This window comes from Stenella coeruleoalba, assembly GCF_951394435.1.
Source record: "Stenella coeruleoalba genome assembly, chromosome: 2".
NCBI lineage: Eukaryota > Metazoa > Chordata > Mammalia > Artiodactyla > Delphinidae > Stenella > Stenella coeruleoalba.
This window is the reverse complement of record NC_137147.1, coordinates 61,839,691-61,864,497: the sequence shown is the minus strand read 5'-3', so window position 1 is coordinate 61,864,497 and position 24,807 is coordinate 61,839,691. Positions and strand designations below refer to the sequence as shown.

General features: G+C 39.8%; 1 long non-coding RNA gene across 1 annotated transcript in view; it reads left to right on the top strand.

The window, feature by feature from the left end:
- LOC307179778 overlaps positions 1-24,807 on the top strand; it is a 98,113-nt gene that overhangs the window by 73,058 nt on the left and 248 nt on the right. The window contains exon 2 of the long non-coding RNA XR_013825550.1: positions 8,616-8,755. This is a non-coding gene — a long non-coding RNA (uncharacterized lncRNA). The remainder of the gene's footprint in view (positions 1-8,615; positions 8,756-24,807) is intronic.

Genomic DNA, 24,807 nt, shown 5'->3' with positions numbered 1-24,807 from the left:
ACCTTCCCCATCCCAAGAATTGGGACTAATCCCAACTGCAGGCTCTCATAATACCATACATCTCTTCTTCACAGAATTGATCACAGTTCTAATTTTAACCTAGTTATATGACTATTTGATTAATATCTCTCTCCCCCACTTGTCAGTCTCATGAGGGGCTGTTTTGTTCACCACAGCACCAGGCCTGGAACGTAGAAGCTCGAAACTATTTTCTGAATAAGTGGACCGAGAAGCCACAGAAGCTGTCTATACTTTGTTGCCTTGATCCCTCATGCAGAAACGAGGGTTGCCTTCGACCCTTCCTGCAGGAATGCTGTCCACAATGGACTAAAGGAAGTTTTATTGAAAAAAAAAAAGAGAGAAGCTAAGCTTTTATCCACCACCATGGAAACAGGCAAATCAAGGTTTCTCAAAGTCCTAACAATAATAAGCAACCTAAATTGACAATAGATGTTAGAGGAGGTCAAGGATAGAGTGGTGACCTGGAATCACCAGTGAAAGTCAGTGTAACTGATTTATTTTAATTTTGTTTTCTGGAATTTCGAATTAGCTTGTGTTCAGAGAACATGCTAAACCATCAACAGACAGAAGTTGATATGACTGTGTCTCATACAGAAGTTGTGGCCAGATTCATGTTTGAGTAATTTTAGAAAACAATCAAGCATTTGCTTGGTTACCTGTGAGGTGCCTGGATAAGTGTTCCCTTTTCCGAGAACAGTGTTCCCACTGGTGGCCCAGCGTCAAAGGACCTTCTTAACCTGCATCGTGAAGGTAGTTACCCCTACCACCTCTGTGATCATCTCTGGCAATGATGGAGCACTGAATCTATGCCAAACCTGCACCAAACACTTTAGGTGTGTTACCGTGTTTACTTATTATAACCGCTATACGTATGTAATGACTACCCTATCATAGTTGTTCTCAAATTTTCACTAGCAGCAGAATCACCTGGAGGGCTATTAAAATACAGATTGCTGGACCCTGCCTGCAGAGGTTCTGATTCAGTAGATTTGGTGTGTGGCCTGAGAATCTGAATTTCTAACAAGTTCCCAGGTGTAGATATACTGCTGCTGGTCTGGGGACCACACTTGAAGAACTACCGCCCCATTAGGTGAGCATTATTATTCTCCATTTTACTGACAAAGAAACTGAGGCTTAGAGAGGTGAGTAGGGTCACATGGCCAGTAGGTGGTACAGCCAGGATTCAAGTCCAAGTTGGTTGACCCCAAACTACTAAGTAACACTGCCAGAATCAAACATTATTACAAGCCCATAATCAAAGATAACTTCAAACCTTTCTGATCACACTGGTTTGGTTTAAGTAACTACTCATACGGTCTTGCTCTAAATGGTTATTTCAGTAAGTTTCAGTATGTTAAAATCTAAAATTATCTGAGTTTATTAAATGCCAGTTTGAAAATCTTGATTAAGAAACAGAAAGAAAAAACAGAAAAAGAAAGGATTCCGAAAACAATGTGTATAGGTTGACTCCAAAAGGAAACTTCTCATGCAAGATGAAAGTGGATTGGTTAAAATCAGACACAAGTCTATGCAAGTCCTTTTCTTGACGGGTTGAGAAAGGTCTGGTAAGCAGAGAGAAAAACTCCACATCACTGTGTCTATTCTCCTGGAAGCTTCAAGTTTTAAAGTGATAGAAACTGGAGGTCAGAGGTATTTTTCAGGTCTGGTTTAAATAAACCCCTATCTGTCTTCAGTGACTAGAAGCGGAACCTCCTTTCCATTCCCAGCTCCATTTCTTTGCTCTGGACCTCGCCCCTGCCACTCACCATATCCCAGAGGCTGCCACCTGGTTCTCCACCCCTAAGCTTGCCTCCTTACTGATAACCAACACAATAGCAACTTTTTCTTTCCTCAGACAATGTTTCCACAAGATTCTCCCCAACTTATGAGCTGTCAGAGGCATATTCAAGATTTTTCAAGACATACATCATTATTCTTTCTGTCACTCATCTTGTCACCCTCACTTTTCATTATTCCTTAATGAAATTTTTGCTCCGGTAAGCAAATATGTTCTTCCTAAGCCTTTGAACATTTTACTCCTGCTTTCTTTTATTCCTCTCTTTCTGCTCCCAATTATTATAACTCTCCACCTTCAAACCCAACTCAAAATCCCCTTCCCCTAGACCATCTTTCATGATCGACTTCATCTAACTCTGGTATTGCTCACTGGCCTTACTGGACCAAGTTGGTACTAAATTAGTTTATACGTGTTGGAAAGAAAGTTATTCTGTGTAAGTATTCTTCAGCCATTCAGTTAGTGTTTTCTATCTCCCCAAACAGACCATAAGCCCTTTGATAGCAGAGATTGTCTGTGTTTCTTTTTTACGTGCCCAGTGGATCTCATTTATTCATTCATTCATTCCTCATATTCTCATTGAGCTCTTCATCCATTCCAGGCAGTGAGCCCACCCTGCTGCTTTCAGTAGAAGCTTGGTTGCTTTCATAAGCCCTGCACTGCTCAGGAGCCTTCTAGGGCTTTGGACTTGGGTGTGGGGAGGTGTGAGTTCCTTCCGATGACTTGTTGGGAAGTCTGAAATAGAGAGCAGGAAAGGAGATAGGAGAAGGCTTGCTGGGAAGGCATGGTTTTTTTGCAGCGGGGCCTGGGTTGGAGATGGTGAGCTGAGGTGAGCCTTGCTGAGCTCTGTGTAACATTTCCTATCATGGATCATTTTGGCAAATATCAAAGGAAAGGGTTCATTTTCAATGGTTGTGCCTCAGGCAGGGGCAGATCTATTGTGTTTTCAATAGGCAGAGGTTGAGTAAGTAGTGGAAATCCAAGAGAGTGGGTTTCTGAATTTGTCTGGCTTGGGAGTTTCATGACTTCGAGTAACATCTCTGTTCCTGAGTCTCTCTCATCTTTGAAAAAGTAGAAATTAGAATTGGCACATGAATGAGCCTAAGCAATTTATAAATAAAGAATAAGTTCCTTGAAGAGTTATACCATTGTATATTCAGATGTTGACATTTTCTATGAGTGTCTGTATCCATGGTGTCGTCTATACAGAATGGTTACAAAGGCAATTCAAAGCTCAGTTAGAAATTGCTTTTCTGCATTAGAACTGGTATACGTGTTACAGCTAAGATATAGAAAATGGGGGTATAAGAGAATTCTATATTTTTGCTCATTCTAAGCAACTTTTCCTGCAACCATAAAGGCAAACCATTCCAGTATTAGAGCTCCAAGCACTGCTAGGAAGCTTCAACTCCTTTGTTTATCTGTCCTGCTCTGTGTCTCAGTCAGTCAGGTCACCCCATCTCCCTGAGGGTGGCAGGAGGAACCAGAGTTCCCGGCTTCAGTGGGTTTGTCCTGCACAAAGGGGACGAACACAGAGATCCCTGGGAGGCATCTTAGGAGTCAGAGCCCAGCAGTTAGCAGCCCTCAGGGCTGAACATCATCTACCGAAAGATAACTTTGTAAAGAGACAACTAGGAATTCTCGCCAAATGGTTTCTCAGCGTTCATCTTTTTCTTTCCCTTTTCTTTTCTGCTCCTTTGCTGTGGCCACCTTCACCTTCCTCACCTTTGTTTCACCTGCCCCAAATCACGCCAAGGCACACACTCACCTCTCCTTCCCTCATTCCATTTCAGCTAGAGAAGCTTTCTTGACGTTAGCCCTTCCCTTTCCTAGAACCTTTCATATAACCCAACCGAGAGGCAATTCTCCTTGTGTTGTCCTCTCCTTCCCTTCCAAGAATGAGGGAAGAAGGCAAAAATCCTGGTGCTGACAGAGGTGCATGGGCCATCCCAAGGAAGAACGGGATAAGGGTTATGATAGCTTCACTTTCCCCTCGTGGCCCCCAAGCAACGGGGAGGTAACTATGGGAGGCCCCCAAACAGCTACACCACAAAGATCCAGGGTCAATCTTTTTTTTTTTTGGCTGTGCTATGCGGCTTGTGGGATCTTAGATCCTGGACCAGGGATCAAACCCAGGCCCTCAGCATTGAAAGCACGAAGTCCTAACTACTGGACCACCAGGGAATTCCCTCAATCATTTTTACAAATAAAGTCAATAGACATGGTGCAGTATGGGGACAGTATATTTTACTTGGTAGATAATCTTGCAAAGAAAATGACAGAAACCACTAAGCTAATCTTGTTCTTCCTTGACAAACACCACCAAAAATACCAAGTGAAACTTTAAAGTCTCTTACTTGAATAAATTCCAAGCAAGACCCATCATGTTTGATGTAAATATTTTAGGAACCTTATTATTAAGAGGAGAGGCATATATTGCTATTAAAATTACATTGAATTTCTTTTTAAACTTCATGTTGAAAACTAATCTTTAGGGATGCAGGCAGAGGTTAAGGAGGAAGGAACATGAGGGAACTTTCTGCAGGAAGGGTCAGTATTTTATATGTTGACAGGGGTTTGGGTTATGCACGTGTCTGCATTTGTCAAAATTCAGTGCATGTACATTTAAGATCTGTGCATTTGATCATGTATAAATTTTAATTCAAAAGAAAAAAACATAAATATTGAACTTCAGTTAATGATATGCATGCTGAAGTATTTAGAGGCAAGTGTACTAATGCCTGCAATTTACTTTGAAATGCTTCAAAAAAGTAAAATGGTTTGAGGAATGGGTAATAAATTGATACATGATAAGGAAAGTATAGAAATATGTTAATGGTAAAATCCAGATGGTGGGTAAATGGGTGTTCATTGTAAAAATGTTAAAACTTTGTTTTATGTTTGAAAATTTTAGTAATCAAATGTTGGAAAAATTATTGTTGAGATAAATTTACACTGTCTATCAGCCAACTGCTGTCATTTTGGAATATCCCACTTATTCTGGCTAATGAACAAAACCAACGTTATTATACAGCTCATTACTGGGGTTTTTTTGGTTTTTTTTTTTTTTTTTTTTTTTTTTTTTGCGGTACGCGGGCCTCTCACTGTTGTGGCCTCTCCCGTTGCGGAGCACAGGCTCCGGACGCGCAGGCTCAGCGGCCATGGCTCATGGGCCCAGACGCTCCGCGGCACGTGGGATCTTCCCGGACCGGGGCACGAACCCGCGTCCCCTGCATAGGCAGGCGGACTCTCAACCACTGCACCACCAGGGAAGCCCCCATTACTGTTTTATTTAAGAAACATTTTAAATGTTATATTTAAGAAACATCACCTGGCCCTGTAGCCTCTGGATAAAATAGTTCTTTATGGAAATAATGCCTTTCTTCCACTGTACATGCATTGATAGAGAACACTAGTTTTGAGGTGGGGTCGGGGGGAAGCAACGTTTAATAATCCACAGTACTAATTATTTTCCTATAATCACTGTGACATTAATCATATATTAATTTTATCCTTTTAAGATATTTCTGTAATTTTCTCCTGTGTAGTATGAAAAAATTGAAAGGAAGTGACATTTGAACTGAGTCCTAAAGGATGAATAGCAGTTCACCCAGCATCAAAAAGAAGGAAGGAGAATGGCCACTTTCATTTCTGTGTCTCTCATAATACCTGGCAGAGTAAACGCGAGACGAATGTTCAGTTCAAGTTGCAAAAGTTCAAAGGTCAAGTTCCTGAACAAATTAAAAAATGAACCAACCTGATTAGAAATAAACTTCCATTTTACTTGGTGATCAAATTTCAGTGTAAGGAATTCTGAGACAATGAAAAAACTGGGAGGTTTTTCCAAGATGTGTGACACTCCTTGGAGAAAAGAGACCCTCTACCAGGAAACCAAATATTGCGGTTTGCTTGATTTTCTTAAAATAAATATCCCAGACTTAACCCAGCCAAATGATTTTAAGCGGTATCCCTGGAGACCTAGGTACTGTAAATGTCGGCAAACTTTTGGAACCCCTTTCTTGGAATTGTATTCAAAGCCTGTAGCACTTCCTTTTGAATATCTTCAGAGAAATTAGAATTTTTTTATGAAATGAGAAATTCATGCAGAGGCCAGCTCAGTTGAGTAAGACTAGCTTTGAAAAGGGGTACAGCTGTAAACTGATCATGGTTTTCTTGATATAAATCTGTTCTCCAAAATTACCAAAGAGGAATTTCAAAAATATGCTTAGCATCATGAGAATACATGTATAATCTTCTGGAGTGACTACTTTGAAGGGCGAAGCTCAGATAAGAATATACAGACACACCTAGAAGCATAAAAAGCATAAGCACACCTTCCCACTGGCCAGCGTGGGCTCAGAGAGAAGCAGGGCAACTACACCTAGACCGCACTGGCCCCTGAGAAGCGGGCTTCTGAGGCAGTTTGCAGTGGGCTTCATGCCTTCCTCAGTGCTGGTTTCTACAAAGGCAGTTCCTGAAATATGTCTGCTTAACATTTTACCCTGTGGCAGAACACTGAGAGAAGGCAAGCTGAGCCCTGTGGGAACATTAGAAATGTCCCAGAACTGAGCAAGAAAGCGAAGCAATCATTCACGCCGTGGCCCTGGTATTCACCCCGAGCCAGCGGCTGCCAAGGAGCAGGCAGGCGAGGGTCCTCAGGTGGTGAGAGATAAATGTGGAAAATGGAAGCAGCCTGATTTATATGTGTTCAGCTGAAGCCTGAAAGAGTGCCAAGAGTGCATTGTGCAGGGAAGCTTGAGAGCAAAATGAGGTGTAGGATGAGTCCGGGCCAGTACATTGAAACTACAAGAGGGCGTGAGGGAGAGCGTGGGTGGGGAGAGGTGAAACTCATGTTCTGTGGGGAATAAGTTGGGCAACAAAAAGATAGGAAGAAACTGGGGCCTTGGGCCTTCCTGAATTCTCCTCTGCTATCTAAGACACTCCACTGTTACGAAATAACATTTTTCAAGGTCTAATGGCTTTGTGTTTGGACAGTTACCTTTATTCTAACTCTTGGTTTATCCAGGTTTATTCTTCTTTAGTGACTGTTCCCATCTGACTCCTAGACATAGCAATTTACTTAGTGCCTCATATTTAAGTGATATTTTATCGCCTTCTATTTTCCAGACAAATATCATAGTGTCCTAGATACCCTGAAACACCACCACCACCTTCGGCCACACTCTCTTGTAACCAAAAATTTGCAGGAAAAAAAAAATAGTATACTGTAATTCATTGTCAGCATTGCGGGAAGTGAGTTGGGGGAAGGATGGCCTGTGTAAATGGGGGGGTGTGTGCACGTGCGCACGTGCACTATGCATTCCACCGTTCACACATAAATATAACCATTCCTCACATTACTACGATATTTGACATAAATTCTTTAATAATCAGTGCTCATTACATAGCTCTAAAGCATCCACATTTCATGTGGAATTGAATGCTTTTTCATTCATAAGTGTAATTGCAACTCATGGACAAGACGACGTCATAGCCTGTTTTGTATAGGAAGTAGGGTGATTTGTAGTAGGGCCCCAAGTTATGGATAAGGAAACTCAGGCCTAGAAGAGTTCCATAGGCTCCCAAATCCACACAGGAGGCCAATGGCAAAGGAGAAACCAGTCTCCCAGGTTCCTGCATCCCAGTGCAGTCATCTTTGAGCAGCTCACCCCTTATGGGGGATTGTCACAGTGCTGACAGTGGGTCAAGGTCTTGGGATGAGCTCCAGGAAACAAACACCTTATGGATTATTTCCTTCCCACACGAGAGGCTTAGTGACTTAAAGGGCTGAGAAAAACATTAATAGAGAGATAAAAAGACAATTATCAGAAATATGCCTTCTTTTAAATTGTAAATGAAGAACATTTGCCATGAGCAGTGTCTATAAAGACTACACATGTATCTAAACTGTTAGGTGGAGTTTGCTTTGATTTTTAGATTAATTAATTAATTAATTCGGTATACTTTGGGGTTAATTAAGGCTTCCCTTTTATGTTTTTTTAATTTTATTTTTTTAACATCTTTATTGGAGTATAATTGCTCTACAATGGTGTGTTAGTTTCTGCTTTGTAACAAAGTGAATCAGCTATACATATACATATATCCCCATATCTCCTCCCTCTTGTGTCTCCCTCGCACCCTCCCTATCCCACCCCTCTAGGTGGTCACAAAGCACTGAGCTGATCTCCCTGTGCTATGTGGCTGCTTCCCACTAGCTATCTATTTTACATTTGTTAGTGTATATATGTCTATGCCACTCTCTCACTTCGTCCCAGCTTACCCTTACCCCTCCCCATGTCCTCAAGTCCATTCTCTACGTCTGCGGTCTTTATTCCTGTCCTGCCCCTAGGTTCTTCAGAACCATTCCCTTTTAATATTAAATAATCTTGGGAAGTGTCCCTCAGTCGCTAGCTCACACAAGGAGCAAGAATGTGGATTTAATAAACATTGGAATTTGGAATATAACTTGCGAAGGAAAATAAGTTTTATAAAATAATTCATCAGCATGAAGAAAAAAAGCAATTGATTTTACAATTATGGGTTTCAAAGAATAACTTACTTTTAAAAACCAGCTCCTATTTTTAGGTGTAGTTACTTTTTAATAAATTCTCCCATAGGTAAACAACATTATTTTCCTTTCTATTGCTGTCATAAAATATTATAGCTGACCAGTTGGTGGAGCAATTACATTTCCATAGCTCTTAATGGCTATTTTGCTTAGGTACTAGTCACTCAGTTAGAATCAAGAAAGAGACTATTAATATTCTCAGGACTAACTAAACTGATCACAAACTTTCAGGAGAAACGACAGACAGATTCACTTTAACAACATCCGGCCCCTTGAAGACAACCTGTAATTCCACTCATGACAGCTGGAGAGTCCCCTCTTAACTCACCTTCAAGAGGCAGGCCCCCGTCCCTGCAAAGTCACAGTTACAGGTAGGTATGGGTAAAGAGTGGGAAGCCGTCAGCCTTAGTGCTCCAACTCCCGGAAACATGACGTTAATGCAATTATAATATTTAATGGCAAACCAGGTACCCTTTTACAAGACCATCCAGTATGGATTTCAATGTAATTATTAGCGTCTTTGGCTTAAGCAGCTGTCCTAGAGAGACAGCTTCTGGGAAAACACTTTGCTCAATCCAGATTTCCTCCAAAAGAATGGTTAGCTGAATGTTTGCCAATCTAGTGTTTAAGTCCCTCAAAATTGTTGTAGTTACTTCACAGTACTTGGAAAATGTAACCGTCACCTGTGATATATTCAAGTGAAAAATGTAGACATTAGTTATAGGTATGATTACGTGAAAAAAAAATGCTTTGGGTAGATAAACGACTATAAGGAAATATAAAATGCTAACAATGGTTGTACGTGCATAGCGAGATTGAGTGATTTTTTTCTTATATTTTCTTTGATTTCCAAAATTTTCTAAAATAAATGTTTATTAGTTTACCTTTTTAAAAATTTTAAGGTGTTATTTGAAAAGTAGGAAATTAGTGCCAGTGAACTTAAAAAAATGATGATATGTATAGATGTATATAAATACAAGCAAAATAGTATCTCTTCAAGCTATCTAAATACATCCTCATAACAGGGACCAGGCAGTACAAAGGCTGGGCACCTGCTTTTTGCTAAAATCAAAGACTAACCTGCACACATTAAATAAGTTATGTTGCCTGGCAAGCTGAAGAGAAAGGGGGCTGACTGACATGGGTTAGGGTGAGGTAGGAGGTGGTTTTATTTTCTAAAATCCAACTCTCTTACAGATATGTGCTTTGAAAGCCAGTTTTAGAACAGTTATTTATTAAGTACCTGTAATATTTACATGGGACTCTTCTAGACAGTAAAGCTAGAGCAGTAAACAAAATAGAGATCCTCGCTCTCTTGGAGCTTAAATTTTGGATTGGGGAGACTGAAAATAAACACAAAAATCTGTAGTATTTTAGATGGTGATAAGAACAACAAAGGAAAATAAAGAGGAGACGAAGGATGAAGAGCACCTGGAAAGGGAAGAAGAAGGTCACTTTCTCAAAAGATGGCCAGGGAAAGCCTCACTGATAAGTTAATATTAAGCTAAGATTGGAAGTAGCCATGATGGTATCCAGGGCACCATTTCCAGGCAGAGGAAACAGCAAGTTCAAGTCTGCCTGGGGTGTCCCGGGATCATCCAGGAGGTAGGTGCGGCTGGAGCAGAGTGTGAAAAGGGGGATTTGGGAAATGAGGTTAGCAGTGTAATGGAATACTAGACTATGTAGACCTTGCAGATCATTCAAAGAATTTTGGCCTTTACTGAGAAGGATGGAAAACCATTGAGAGGTTTGGGACAGAGGAGTGCCTTGATATGATTTTTAAAGGGTTGCTCTGGCTGTTTTATTGAGAATAGATTTTGGAGGGAGAAAGCATGGGCAGAGCCAGGGAGATTAGGTAGGAGGTTGATGAAATAGTCAAGATGAAAGATAGTGGTAGCCTGGACCAGGGAAATATCAATGGAGGTAGTGAAAACTGACAGGATTCTGAATAAATCCTGAAGATCAGGGTCAACTGATAGTTCACATATTGACTATGATACAAGAGGAAGAGAGGAGCCGAGGATGATGTCAAATTTTTGGTCTGAGTAACTGGAAGAATAGAGTTGACATTCACTGAAATGGGGAAGCCTGGGTGAGAGGAGGGGAGAAGGGAGAGAGTTTGGTGCGAGTTGCTTATTAGTTACCCAGGTGGACATGTCAAGTCAGCAGTTGGATATACAAATGTCAAATGGAGGGGAGGAATCTAGGCTGGAGATGTAAGTTGGGAAGTTGTCAGCATGGAGGTGATATGTGAAGCCATAAAAGTCGATATCACTAACACAGTGAGTGTGGATAGAGAAATAGTCCAAGGACTGAGCCCTCCCACCCTGTGGTATATAGAGGTTGGAGGGATGAAACATAATCACCAAAGGAGACAAGAGTGGGAAAGTAGAAGCAAAAACACAATAATGAACAACAATAACAACCCAGAAGAAATAAAGCAAAAGAAATAAAGCAAATAAATAAAGCAAAAGCTGGAGATTTGTTTTTTCCAGACCCTTAAGGAAATCTCTGTCCAGTCATTAGCTCGACCACTAAGCAACTGAGCAGAGACTTCAGTGGCCACACGTGATGAAGAATACAGACTTTACAAAATTAGTTCAGAAAAATCACTAAAAGATGTTACATAAATGAGCTGAAGATGGTCTCTGTATATTGGCCCCTAGGTTGTTTATTTCAAAATTTTGACCTGTTAGCTCAAAAGCTTGCTGGCACCAAGCTCAGATTTTTACACATCCAGTTATTTTATTTTCTTTTATTTTTATTTTTTAATTGAAGTATAGTGGATGTACAGTAATATTATACAAGTTACAGGTGTACAGTACAGCAATTCATAACTTTTAAAGGTTACACACCATTTTTCTTATTACAAAATATTGGCCATACTCTCCGTGCTGTACAATACCTCCTTGTAGCTTATTTTATATGTAGTAGTTTGTACCTTTTAACTCCCCACTCCTATATTTCCCCTCCCTCCTTCCCTTTCCCCATTGGCAACCACTAGTCTGTTCTCTATATCTGTGACTCTGCTTCTTTTTTGTTATATTCACTAGTTTTTTGTATTTTTTAGATTCTCTATATAAGTGATAACATACAGTATCTGTCTTTCTCTGTCTGACTTATTTCATTTAGCATAATGCTCTCCAGTTATTTTAAAAATTGCCCAAACTAGCAAAAGTTAAACCATTTAGAACCTTCCTACATACCCTACAAAGCCTCACTTGACAGTTGTTACCCATTGATAAGATAAAGCCTTGCGTTATGGGCCCCAAGCTGTTATGGCCCTTCAGAGCTCACTGACCCAGAGACTCCTCACCGTGCTGCCAAGCAATGTCTAGACATGAATCATCCTTTTTGAAAAGTTTGCTTGAAAATGAACTACAACTAACAAAATGTGAATCAAAAATAGCTTAAAAATAGGAGAAATTGTGCTATGAAATGACAAGAGGTAAACATGTGGACCATTTAAACAGTTAAGTTTAAATGATCAATGAAAATGTGATTTTTTTTTTGAAATGAACAAAATACAGAAAATATTTTAGGAAAGAAAAATATTTCAAAAAAATGATTTTTAATATAAATCCTGGCCTAAAGCCACGGAAAATATTAATAACTAAAGCATATATTGTACTGACAATATGACAAATATCAAATTTTAATTACATGCTGCTTAAAAGATATGTATGTAAAACAAAATAGGTGACCCTCCGTATGGATTCACATATCAATGTCAAATCAAAATTCGTGACTGAAATGCCAGCAAATCAAAGCCAGCAGTATGTTTAAGGATTGTTTAATCCAGTGCTGTTTATTTTGAAAATACATGAATGGTGTCACATTAGGAAACTGATCAGTGCTACTTGTCACATGCACAGGTTAAAGAAGAAAACAGCATGATTGTGTCAAAAAAGAACCTGATAAAATCATCCATTCACAAAAGGAAAATATTAGAAATATAGGAATGGAAGATTTTGTGTTTAACATGATAGAGAATGTCTCTGTCAAACTACAGGACATGACAAAAATTCTAGAAGTATTTATAAAAGATAGGAGTCAGAAAGAATGCTTACTATTAACACTATCCACCACTTTTAATGGTCTTAAATATGTCCATAAATTCTTTGAGACTCATCTTAGAAGCAGATTCTACAGTCCAGTCAAGCCTTCGGATGACTTGCAGCCCTAGCTGACATCCCAACTGCAAGCTCATGAGACACCCGGGGTCACAACTACCCAACTATCTGCTCCTGGATTCCTGACCCTCAGAAACTGAGATAATAAATGTTTGTTGCTTTAAGTTGCTAAGTTCTGGGGTAATTTGTTACACAGCAGTGCTTGACTAATATGCCATTGTTCAGATAGTTCTAGTCAATCAGTATCAAATCAATTAAATGATTCATAAAATGATCTGTGACTATGGAAATGGAGAAGACAAAAACAATAATTTTTGAAGATTGTATGAAGTGGGTTGATGAATTAAAATTTTTTAAGAAACCAAAAACTAGAAGAAGATATAAGTGAATATTTCATTGATCTTGGAATTGGTAAAACAAACAAAACAAAATGCTAAAAACTACAAAAGCAACAGTAGAAATCATCATAAAGGTATCTAACATTTATTAAGCACATACTGTATTCTAGACATTATGTCAAGCACTATAATTCTATAACTCATTTTACCTTTACAACAATCCCATGAAGATGAGGAAATCCAGGTTCAGAGAAGTTATTTTGCTCAAGTCGCTAGCCAATTTATTGGGTTTAGACTTGTCTAAATGGAAAGCCTCTGCTCACAGCATTTTTAGAGTTCAAAACTCTAAAATTATGGAAATACAGTTGGCACATGATGGGAAAAGACTTTTAACAAATGTGACAAAGAGCTTATGTTTGAAATCTATAAGGATGTACAAAAATGTTTATCATAATATTATTTAAAAACAAAATGGAAAAAAATTTATACAACAGTAGAGAAATGGTGAAATGAATTATGCAAATTCATAGAATTGAATTTTTTGCAACTATTAAACAGTTGTGTTTTCAACTCCATTAAGAAAATGAAGTCAGACACCAGGAAAAAATATTCACAAAACATATGTCTGACAAAAGACTGCTAGCCAGGATATACAAAGAACTCCTACTAAACTCAACAATAAAAAGATAACTCAATTAAAAATGGGTAAAAGATTTCAGAAGACACTTCACAAAAAGAAAAATATGAACAGCCAATAAGCATATGAAAAAATGTTCATTATCATAAGTGATCAGAGCAATTAAAATTAAAAGCATGAGGAAACACCTTAAATGCTGACAGGATGTAGAACAATTGGAACTCTCACACGTCGCTACTAGAAACATAAAATGGTACAACCAGCTGGGACAAAGTTTGGCCGTTTCTTAAAAACTAAATATATCCCCACCTTAGATGGAGAACTTCCACTCTTAGGTATTTACTCCTGAGAAATAAAAACTTATTGCAAAATGAGTTGTATAAGAATGTTTATAGCAGATTTATTCATAGTGGTCAAAAACGGGTCTCAGCCCAGGTGCCCCTCAATAGGAAAATGGATAAGTGGGTATATTTGTACAATGGAACAGTGACTAACAGTAAAAAGGTACAAACAACTGATTGTCTATTTGTGTGTGTACACTTGTAGCAAAATGGGTAAATTTCAAAAGCATTATGCTGAAAGAAATGAACCTTACACAGAAGAGCACATACTGTATGATTCCAACGATATGAAGTTCAAGACAAGGCAATAAGACTCAGCAAAACAGGGTCGCGGAGGGGGTGAGGGGAGGGGGTGATTGAAAGGAACATCAAAGAACTTTCTGGGGCATGGATGATGTTCTATACCTTGATAAGGGCTTGGGTTACACAGGTGTTGCTTTTGTCAAAACTCAATGCACGTGCACTTAAGGTTTGTGTATGTCATTGTATGTAAATTTTACCTTGAAATAAAGTATTAACTAATATTGAACTTTAGTTTAAAATATGAATGTTGAAGTATTTTGAAGGAAGTGTATTGATACCTGCAATGTTTGAAATGCATCAAAAAGATAAAATGGATTAATGGATGGTTAGAGGGGTGAGTAGGTGACTAAATATGTGATAAAGCAAACATAGTAAAGTGTTAATGGTGGGATCTTAGTGCTGGGTATATGGCTGTCCACCATAAAATTCTTTCAATTTTCGAATTTCCAGTGAAAATTTTTGTAGTAACAAGGGAAAAAAATCATGTTTTCAAAGAAATTACGTAAGATACCTTGTCAAATTTTTTGAAAAGCAGGATTGAACGTTGCATATGTGAGATGATGTCATTCAGAGAGGGTGTGAAAGAGAGCACTAAGACAGAGAAAAGAATAGTGGTTATCTTGGAGTGTTGGGATAATGAGTAGTTTTTATTTCCTTTTTTATATTTTCTTTACATTTTCTAAACTTTTAAGAAGTGTGAATGACTATTATCAGAAAAAATACATTTTATCACCTAAACTTTTTATTTTTTTATAAATTTTATTTATTTATATTTGGCTGCGTTGGTGCTTTTGCTGCGTGAGGTCTTCTCATTGTGGTGGCTTCTCTTGTTGCGGAGCATGGACTCTAGGCACGCGGGCTTCAGTAACTGTGGCTCGCAGGCTCTAGAGCGCAGGCTCAGTAGTTGTGGTGCACGGGCTTAGCTGCTCTGTGGCATGTGGGATCTTCACGGACCAGGGCTCAAACCCATGTCCCCTGCATCGGCAGGCGGATTCTTAACCACTACGCCACCAGGGAAGCCCCACCTAACATTCTTAAAAATAGTTTCAAGGAGGCAGGTTTTAACTTAGAGCACAGAGGAACACTTTCTGACAGTCAGAACTACATTTAGATAGAATGGACCTCTCAGACGGTATGATTTCCCATCTTCCAAGGACCACTATCCAGGCTGGAAGACCACAACTAAAAATATTTTAGAAAGGGTGTAAACAAGGTATGGGGGATTGTAGGGCATCCTCAAATTCTGAGACATATATGAAACTGAAAGTACTAGAGAAATGAAAAGATTTCTTGAGTTTTCCTAATCTATTGCAAACTCAGTACTACTCCATGAAAATAAAAGTGCTAATTCAAGACTTCCTGTACCAGCACACATACATCTGGTTCAGTATATAACAGGAAGGCTTCCCTGGTGGCGCAGTGGTTGAGAGTCCGCCTGCCGATGCAGGGGACACAGGTTTGTGCCCCGGTCCGGGAAGAGCCCACATGCCGCAGAGCGGCTGGGTCCGTGAGCCATGGCCACTGAGCCTGTGCTCCGCAACGGGAGAGGCCACAACAGTGAGAGGCCCGTGTACAGCAAAAAAAAAAAAAAAAAAAAATATATATATATATATATATATATATATATATATAACAGGAAAGTCATTCTAGGCACCAAATCAGAGTTGTTTTATGATCTTAGCTGTGCTATAGGTATGGTGGAGTCATAAGAATACTTCGTATTTGCAAAGTGAGAGTGAGCAGCCTGCTTCAGCATATGTTATTTCATCCAAGTCCATGATACCCTGAGACATGTTGGGGGGAGATGGGCTTTCCAAAGCTGAAGGCAGCCAGATGGCTCAGGGGCACCTGGGCACGAACTCTGCTTTCTTCCCTCTTTTGTGGATGTGCTGCATTTGGTTTAAGAACTAAGAGATCCTGGTATTTCTAAACATTTCCTTAAAGCGATACACCAAATTAGTTCAAGTATATTTTTCCAGTTAAGTAGCATAATCACAATGTGGTTTCTTCCTTAATCCCTTTGCATACTATGTGGAAGGAGTGATGATGTCCGCTAAATGCCCCGGGAGGAATCCAGAAAAAGAGGAAAAGCTGAACCGAGGTGCGCTGCCCTCACCCCTGTCTGGGTGAGTCTCTCCTTCGTGGCTGCATGAGAGCAGCTGGGCATGTTGGTGTGGAGAGGCTTTTCCTGTCGATTAGGAGTTTATCTTCAGTGATGCACATTATTACTATGGTCTCTGTTTTTCTGTCTTTATTGTTTTGTAGACAAAGAAACTGAAGTTCAGAGACATTAGGTAGAAGAATTAGAATGTGTGACACCAGTGTTGTTGGGGGAGCCTAGATGAGATCTCCATTTTCTGAGCATTACTCAAACGCCTTCCCACTCAAACCTATAAAAGCCTTTAGGTTTACCAGCATAAATAAAAAATAAACCAAAAAATTACTAATTAGCACCTTGAATTTATTTAAAACTTAAAAATTTTCTGGAACTTCCCTGGTGGCACAGTGGTTAAGAATCTGCCTGCCAATGCAGGGGACACAGGTTTAAGCCCTGGTCTGGGAAGATCCCACATGCCATGGAGCAGCTAAGCCCATGCACCACAAGTACTGAGCCTGTGCTCTACAGCCCGCGAGGCACAACTACTGAGCCTGCGCACCACAACTACTGAAGCCCACATGCCTAGAGCCCATGCTCTGCAACAAGAGGCGCCACCGTGATGAGAAGCCCATGCACTGCAACGAAGAGCAGCCCCCACTCGCCGCAACTAGAGAAAGCCTGCGCGCAGCAATGAAGACCCAACGCAGTCAAAAATAAATAAATTTATTAAAAAAATTTTTTTTCTGAATGCCGTAAATGCTGCCCTGAGCATTCTGAAAGCTTTTCCCCGTGAGGGCAAGACCACATGCGTCCAAGGTGATACATTAGGTGTTCTCTTTCTCCCAAATGACAGTGGAGGACTGGAAGAAGAGCTTTGGCTGTTGCACTTTTGATTGACACTGTGTTTAAACTGGGACTTTTTTGTCTGAGACACTCTGGCTACCTGTCCTGTTCATGAGGAGGGGCAATTACATCGAAGATAGACCAAGCAAGAGAGTTCAGAGTGAGTGTGCAAATCCATTACCACAAATTGAATAACAATATAATAACCTATATAACATTTTTGGAAACATTTTCCCAATGAAGAACCAGAATGGGATGGAGGCAGCAACGTATTTCAGGAGTCTAAAATCTCTACTTTGAAAAGATATTCTACACCAAATCTTGGAGAACCTTCGACAAAATCTTTTAGAGCCAGGACTAGCAGACATGACTTTTTCCAATTCATACCTTCCAAGTTGAAATGAGAAAAATGAATTGAAATGAGAAAAAGAAAGCATCTGAGAGCTCTTTCTTGTTGCTACCAAGCCTGTATTTTCCATGAGGAAAGGACCGTGTTTGTTTCATTTACCTCTGTATGTTGAACATGAAGGATGATTTTCAAACTGTGTCACCGCTGGGATGGCACAGCAAGTCCCTGCCAGTCAGAGCCCATGATTGTCAGGACACTGTACCAGTGGGTTCCAGCTGACGATCAGTCCTGCCCAAAGCCAAGAACAGTGCACAATGTAGGCTAAATGCTCTATCAGCAATTTTTGAATGAATAAACTAATGTATATTTTTCATAAGCAAACAAAATAGTCCAATATAGAATACTTCTGGGCTTCCCTGGTGGCGCAGTGGTTAACAGTCTGCCTGCCAATGCAGGGGATGCGGGTTCGAGCCCTGGTCCAGGAAGATCCCACATGCTGCGGAGCTGCTGAACCCACATGCCACAGCTACTGAAGCCCGCGTGCCACAGCTACTGAAGCCCGTGCACCTAGACCCTGTGCTCCGCAGCAGGAGAGGCGACCACGGTGAGAGGCCTGCGCACCACAGCGAGGAGTGGCCCCCGCTCGCCGCAACTAGAGAGGGCCCACGCACAGCAATGAAGACCCAATGCAGCCAAAAATAAATAAAATAAATAAAATTTAAAAAAAATTTTTAGAATACTTCTGTGTTTGACTAAGTTCTATTAAGTGACGTAAATCCTGTCTTTACTGAGCTAACGGTCCCTTGTGTTTCAGCCTTGGAACTAAGAGGCCAAGCCCACTGCCTGTTCTGGTGTCAACAGTGATTTAAGTATTAAGTGCTTTTCCAACTTTTCAGGTTGCCTCAGCCTTCACCAAATACTGACAAGAAAAAACTCCAGAGGAGCAATGTCATCCCATTTTTCCAAATATTGAAGCCCATCAGGTCACCCCCAAATCTGCATTTCCAGATTATCTTGAAAACTCTGCATGCAATCCTTGGCCGACGTGAGGGAAAGCCTGACGGCTGAGGGCAGAGGTGACGGGGAGGAGGGTGCCCATTCCAGAATCTCAGGGCCCGCAGAAGCCAGCCTGCCTCTTTGCATTCACTTGCCCTAAATACCTCTCCAACTCCAGGGTTGCCTGAAATCATTCAATTAGAGGTTTATTTCTTGAACTTGGCTTCTGTTAAAATGCAGTACCCCTAGGGGAGTTAATAGCAACTTTCAACTCAGTGTGAAGATGTTTATCAGATTCCCTTATGAAGAAGGTTGTGATTGAGCAGAACAACCCTCGATGCCCCTCTGGGAAGGCTAGGAAGCAACGAGGAAGAAAAAACATTTCCCCAAGGGGAGGCTGGGAATATGGGCACCCTTAGATTACACCGTTTGCTCCAGCCAGCCCTGGCTTTAAGAGGTAAAATGCTCTCCATCCCTATCATGAAATCTTACCTACTTATCCGATAAAATATCCCAATCAAAAACCACATCAAATTTGTGTGTGCCCAATTTTTCTCTATCTTGACCAAATACAGGAAATGAATCACTTTGCAAAGCACATGGAGACCAGCCAAAGCAATCTGCAAATTGTGTAACTCTGTCCCAGCTCTTGGCACTATGTATTCAGCAAGAACTTCAAGAGAAACCTCATTCCTGTTCACCCTCTCAAATACACACGCCCAGATTTTTTGGGTGGACTTGCGGGCTTTGATTTTGCAACCCCCAGTTTGGGGAACAAGTAGAAAATAGTAACACTCCATCTGTTTTGTGCTTTTTCACAGTGTTTTGACCTCTACTGGGATACATTGGAATAGTATTTTAACTGGGAAAATATAAAGGGTACCTCCTTTCCTTGTGTACACACACACACGCACACACACAGGCTTATAAAAGCCATGTGACCATGAATTGGTGGCCCATGTAACCCTATTTTTAGCGTAGGATGAAAAACCTTGAAGGACAGGAGAGAGAACTAATTTTCCTGAATCACTCGGCCGAGCTGTTGGCAAAGCTTGGAACTAGACCCCGGTTTCAGAGATTCTGTTTTATTCTTGTTTACTGAGTTGTACTAACTGCAGAGACTCACCATACTTTCTATTTCTGAAGCTGTTTTAAAAGCCACCAAAGTAAGCAGGGATATTATCTTTGCTAAGAGATGGTGTGATGTTCTCTCTAACTATACTTATCGCTGAATTCAAGTGTAGGCTCTTTATAAAGTCTCTGTGCCGTTATTAAACTTTTAACTTCAAAAGCATATGAGGTAGACATGATAGTAAACTGTAAATGGAATTTAAAGGCAAATTCCATTTTCTTCTTAGAGCTGTCATGAACTTCAATTCTACTATATTTCATTTATCACAGGATCTGAAATGAGTACATATTGCGTGCAATTGCATAATATAGTTGTCCTAAACTTTAATACATTTACTTTTGAGTACCATTTACAGATTGTTTCTCTAACACGCACAACCTGAGTTATTAAAGTTTAAAAGTGCACAAGGTCCTTATGAAGACCCTGCTTATAGTTCAAGTACAGAGCACAGGAATTCTGGCTAAATTACCTCTTTTTGCTGTCAGTCTGTTCTCCTTCATTTCAGACAGGCTACAATATCCAGAGAACTGAATGTTCCTTTTCAATGAAAAGGAGATATTCTTAAAGTCTAGTATTTAGTGAATAAGTGGTGGTGAAAGACTTCATTTTTAAAGTGCCTTTCTTAGAATACATAGATACATAGATAATGTCATAGGTAATGTCAAGATCCAATGTAGGAAGACTAGGTATTGACAAAGGAAGGTGAGTAAGAGCAATAAACCAGATAATTAGAAGGCTGACCATCCCGTAGATCAGGGGTTCCCAACTCTCAGGCCTCCAGGCCTGTTAGGAATCTGGCCACGCAGCAGGAGGTGAGTGGCAGGCAAGCAAGCGAAGCTTCATCTGTGTTTACAGCCGCTCCCCATCGCTCCCATTACTGCCTGAACCTTCCCCTATCTCCCCACCCCCAGTCCATGAAAAAACTGTCTTCCACAAAACCAGTCCCTGGTGCCAAAAAAGTTAGAGACCGCTGCCATAGATGAATGCCATTCAGCAGCTACCAACTTAGATGTTTACCATTTCTTCAAGGTCCATGCAAGTGTTCATGTTTCCTGAACACTCCTAGTTCACAAGGATGCAGCCCTCCCTTCTCTGCATTCCTAAAGCATCTTTAAAGTGAGCTTGAAGTCAGTGAGACCTCAGAGTTCACTGGCCAGTTCATTGAAGATTTGGACCTAGAACCCATGACTGTTCTTTTTCCTCCAGATCCTGTCCTAGTCCTGGGGTAGGGGGTGGTCAAATTTGTAGCTTGGAGGAAAAAACAGATCTGGGGGGTGAAAAAGGAAGATTCAAAGATGTCTAAGGCTTTGAACCTGGGTTTCTTAGAAAATATGGGGAGCTCACTTTGAAGGAAAGGTAATGGGTTTCATTTTTAAACATGTTGAGTTTGAAATGATAGAACATCACATCAATTTGGTCTGCTTGGTTCAGGGTTCTTAGAATGATAAAGGCCAGAAGCTTTGTGTAAAGGCCAGGAACCTCTGTAGAATGATGGATAAAAGTTTTAACCTTGGTAATGAAGAGAGCGTAAAGCTTAATTCAGTGGCCTAGGCAGGTTTGGATGACATTCCCAAGCCCTGTTAGAGTGATGGACAGGGCAGCTCCAATGACTGGTTCCTCAGTAGCAACTATGGCCTTTTCATTTGGAGCAAGTCTTTCATGGTCAGCCATGTTCTATTGGTCAGGTCAGAGGTCCACAAGCTACAGCCTGTGGGCCAGTTTTGGCCCACTGCCTCTTTTTGTGTGGCCTGTTAGCTAAGAATGGTCCTTCTATCTTTAAATAGTTGAAAAAAATCAAAAGAGTAATATTTCGTGACAAGTGAAAATTATATGAAATTCAACTTTCAGCGTTCAGTGGAAGAGTCACACCATTCATTTACATATTGTCTATGGTTGCTTTCATGCTATAGCAGCAGAGTTACATGGTTGCAACAGAGACCATAGAGAATACAAAGCCTAAAATATTTACTATGTGATTCAGGAAATGTTTGCTAACCCCTGTCTTAAGTCTTTAAGAGTTCAGGCCTCTGAAGATGGCTTCTAATCCTTATCACTCCCATCCAACCATCCATCCATCCATCCATCCACCCACCCATCAATCCATCCATCCATCCATATATCCAGCCAGTGAGCCAGACTGCCAGCCATCTAATATTTATCAAGTCTATACTATATGAAGTTCTGAAGAATCCCAAGACCTAATACTTGCCCTCAATACCAGTGTTATATAGCAGTGCCACTACCTGTTGAAGGACTTGGCTTTCACTTGGAACATTAAAGTACTTCACAGGGCAGTTGAGGTCTGAGTTTTCAGTATCCTTAGGTTCTTCCCTATTAGGGTCCTCTACTCAGGGCCCAGCCCTTCCTGTGGCTGAAAGAGGAATTGGTATTTGAAATAGGAGTGGGACTGACCCTGCAGCTGTCAACTCAGGGAAGAGGAGGATTGCTGAGGTTGGGAGCTAGGCTGAGCCTGGGGAGCTGCAGCTTTTGCCTGACTGACCAGGGCTTATTTCTCTAGCTTTACGATGACTGTCGTGGGCTTTATACACTTGCACTTTTGTGAGTAGCTTTCTCCATTATAAAAAGTAAAAATTAAAAATGTTATGACTCCATGGGTATAAATATGAACCAATTGGGGTTTTTTTTTTTCTAATTTTAAAAGAAATTAGTATTTTTGCGGGTCCCTAAAGTACGGTGAGCCCAAGGCCCTACTGTGCTGCCTACTGTGCTGACTGGGTAAATCAGCCTTGGCTAGGAGCTGTATACAATCTTCTGGTGGAAAGGGACCCCTGCCAACCAGGCGAGAGCTCAGAAGCATGGATCCAGCGTCTTGGGGCTCAGCCTAAACTCCTCCCATGAAGCTTTGATTTATAAAGAGAATTAGACTGAGCCTCCAAAGAACCAGCTCCAGTTCCTCCAGTGGCCCCCAGCACTGGTGAACTACAGTAATGTCTCTTGCTTTCAGGTATCATGTCTAGCTTGGTTCCTCAACAGACTTTTTTAAATTAGAATTTTATAATTTTATTGGTTTTTTAAAAAATCTGTTTGTTTGGTAGGAATCATGATAGAGTTCATATAGGAAGTTCTCATTGATAAAGATGATTCTAGGCATATATTATAAAGTATAATGCATGCTCATAGAATTTGGGATGTTTACTACTAGAGCAGCACTGCATTATACCACATCATAATCGCTATCAGTTTCACATATGAACAACTACTTGGTTCTCACTGAGTATAACCTAATTGGACCATAACCTTGTCCCCTCTCACTATGTATAATTTTGGCATTTACTTTGAAGAGCAGAAATCTGAGGTTGCTCTTATTTTTTCATCTCTGTAGAATATCCTGTCTTTTTTTAAATTTGAGGATGCACAGGCTGGGAAGAGTGTGTTGGATATCATTCAAAGTAGTGGCCCTATTTTGGCCATGATACACTTACATGGCATCTTCCACCACCCTGTAGCCTGATTTGCTGACGCTTCAAACCTGTGAAACCTGCGGAAATCTACACTCTGCAGCAAATTCTGATACACCCACTTCCCCAGCTCTGCTGTAGCCTAACTGCTTATAGGTAGGGAGTTCCCTTACCAGGACCCTGTGTACCACTGCTCATCCTTTTCAAAACCCTCACTTTGTTTCTTTCTTATTGGTTTCTTGCAAAGGCACTTTCTAAATGTAAATAGTTGAGGAAATATGGGCTCAATGCGGGACAATATTTTGTCTTCTTCCAAATGCATTCTAGTTTCAGGGAAATGAATACTCTCTTATGCTGTTAGCAGGAGTACAAATTATTCCAGTGGTTTTGGAAGACCATTTCAAAATACACATTAAAAGCTTAAAAATGTAAATGGTCTTTTTTGACCCCAGTAATTCTACTTTCAGGAATGTACCTTAAGAAAATAATCTTGGACAAATAATTTTGTTTTGAGTTGATGATTGTTTCATAACAAAATTTGGAAATAGTCCACATGACTAATAGTAGGATGCTGATTAAATAAATGCTAATATCCCTAGATAGTAAAATATCATATAGCCATTAAAATAATGTAATAGGTAAATATTTAACTAAATAGGAATAATTAATTATATATAGAAAAGTAGAGAAAGATATCAAACCTACCTGTACATCATTATCCCAAATTTGTTTAAAAATTTAAAAGGATATATGTGTACTTATGCATAGAAAGGAACATATATTTATGTTTTTGTCCCAAGGAATACATATATAAGCAAATGTATATTTATAACATACATATATAATCAAATGTTAAAAGCTATTTTTTAATATCTGAAATTTCAAATGATAAAATAAATTTTGGTATCAGCATACAATGAAACTCTATACAGCCAAATATATATCCATGCAGACAGATGTTTATTAGCATGGAAATACATTCAACATATATTAAAAGAAAAAATACAATTGCATAGATTATATTCTAGTGATTCCATTTTGTAAAATAACCTGTGTACATATTTGTGTATGGTTTACAAACCTGTAAGTTCATAGAGGCAAGCTAGAAATATATACTTCTAATTTTTAACAATTAAAAAATAAATATATATACTAAAATATTAAAATAATTATATATTTTAAAAATTATAAATATTATTTTTAAAATAATATTATTTATAAAAATTAAAATATTATTTATCTCTAAGTGGTGAGATTTTAGATGATTTCATCTTTCCTTTGTGTATTTCTTGACTTTATGTATTTTCTACAATACACACTAATTACTTTTGTCATCAGAGAATAAAAATGATTTATTTTAAAATGCAGCACCTAGACAGTAGTGGAAAGCTGCCCAGTTATGTCTTTGTCCCAAGCCAGAGAGGAGAGAGCCATGATGAGACCATGTACTTCCTCACCATTTTGTGTTTGGTACTTGAGTTAGGAATGATTTCAGCTGCAAGTAACAGAAAATCTAACAGGTGAATAGACTATAACAACATGCATTTACCCATCATGTTCAGAGGTAGGCAGTTTCAGGATTGTCCTGGCAGTTCAACTGTTAACAACTTTCTGACTTTCTGCTCTGCCATCCTTTTTGAGTGTTGGCATTTTATCCACATGCATGTCCCCACATGGTCTTAAGATGGCAGCTCTCTCACCTACCCATTCAAGGCATGAGGCAGGAGGAGGAGTCTGCATTGGTGTGTCTGGAAAACAAGTCTTTCTGGGGCAAGGGAGAAGGAACTTGGAAATATAGCTGTCATACAAGCCAGTCAGAAATGTTGGCCATCGG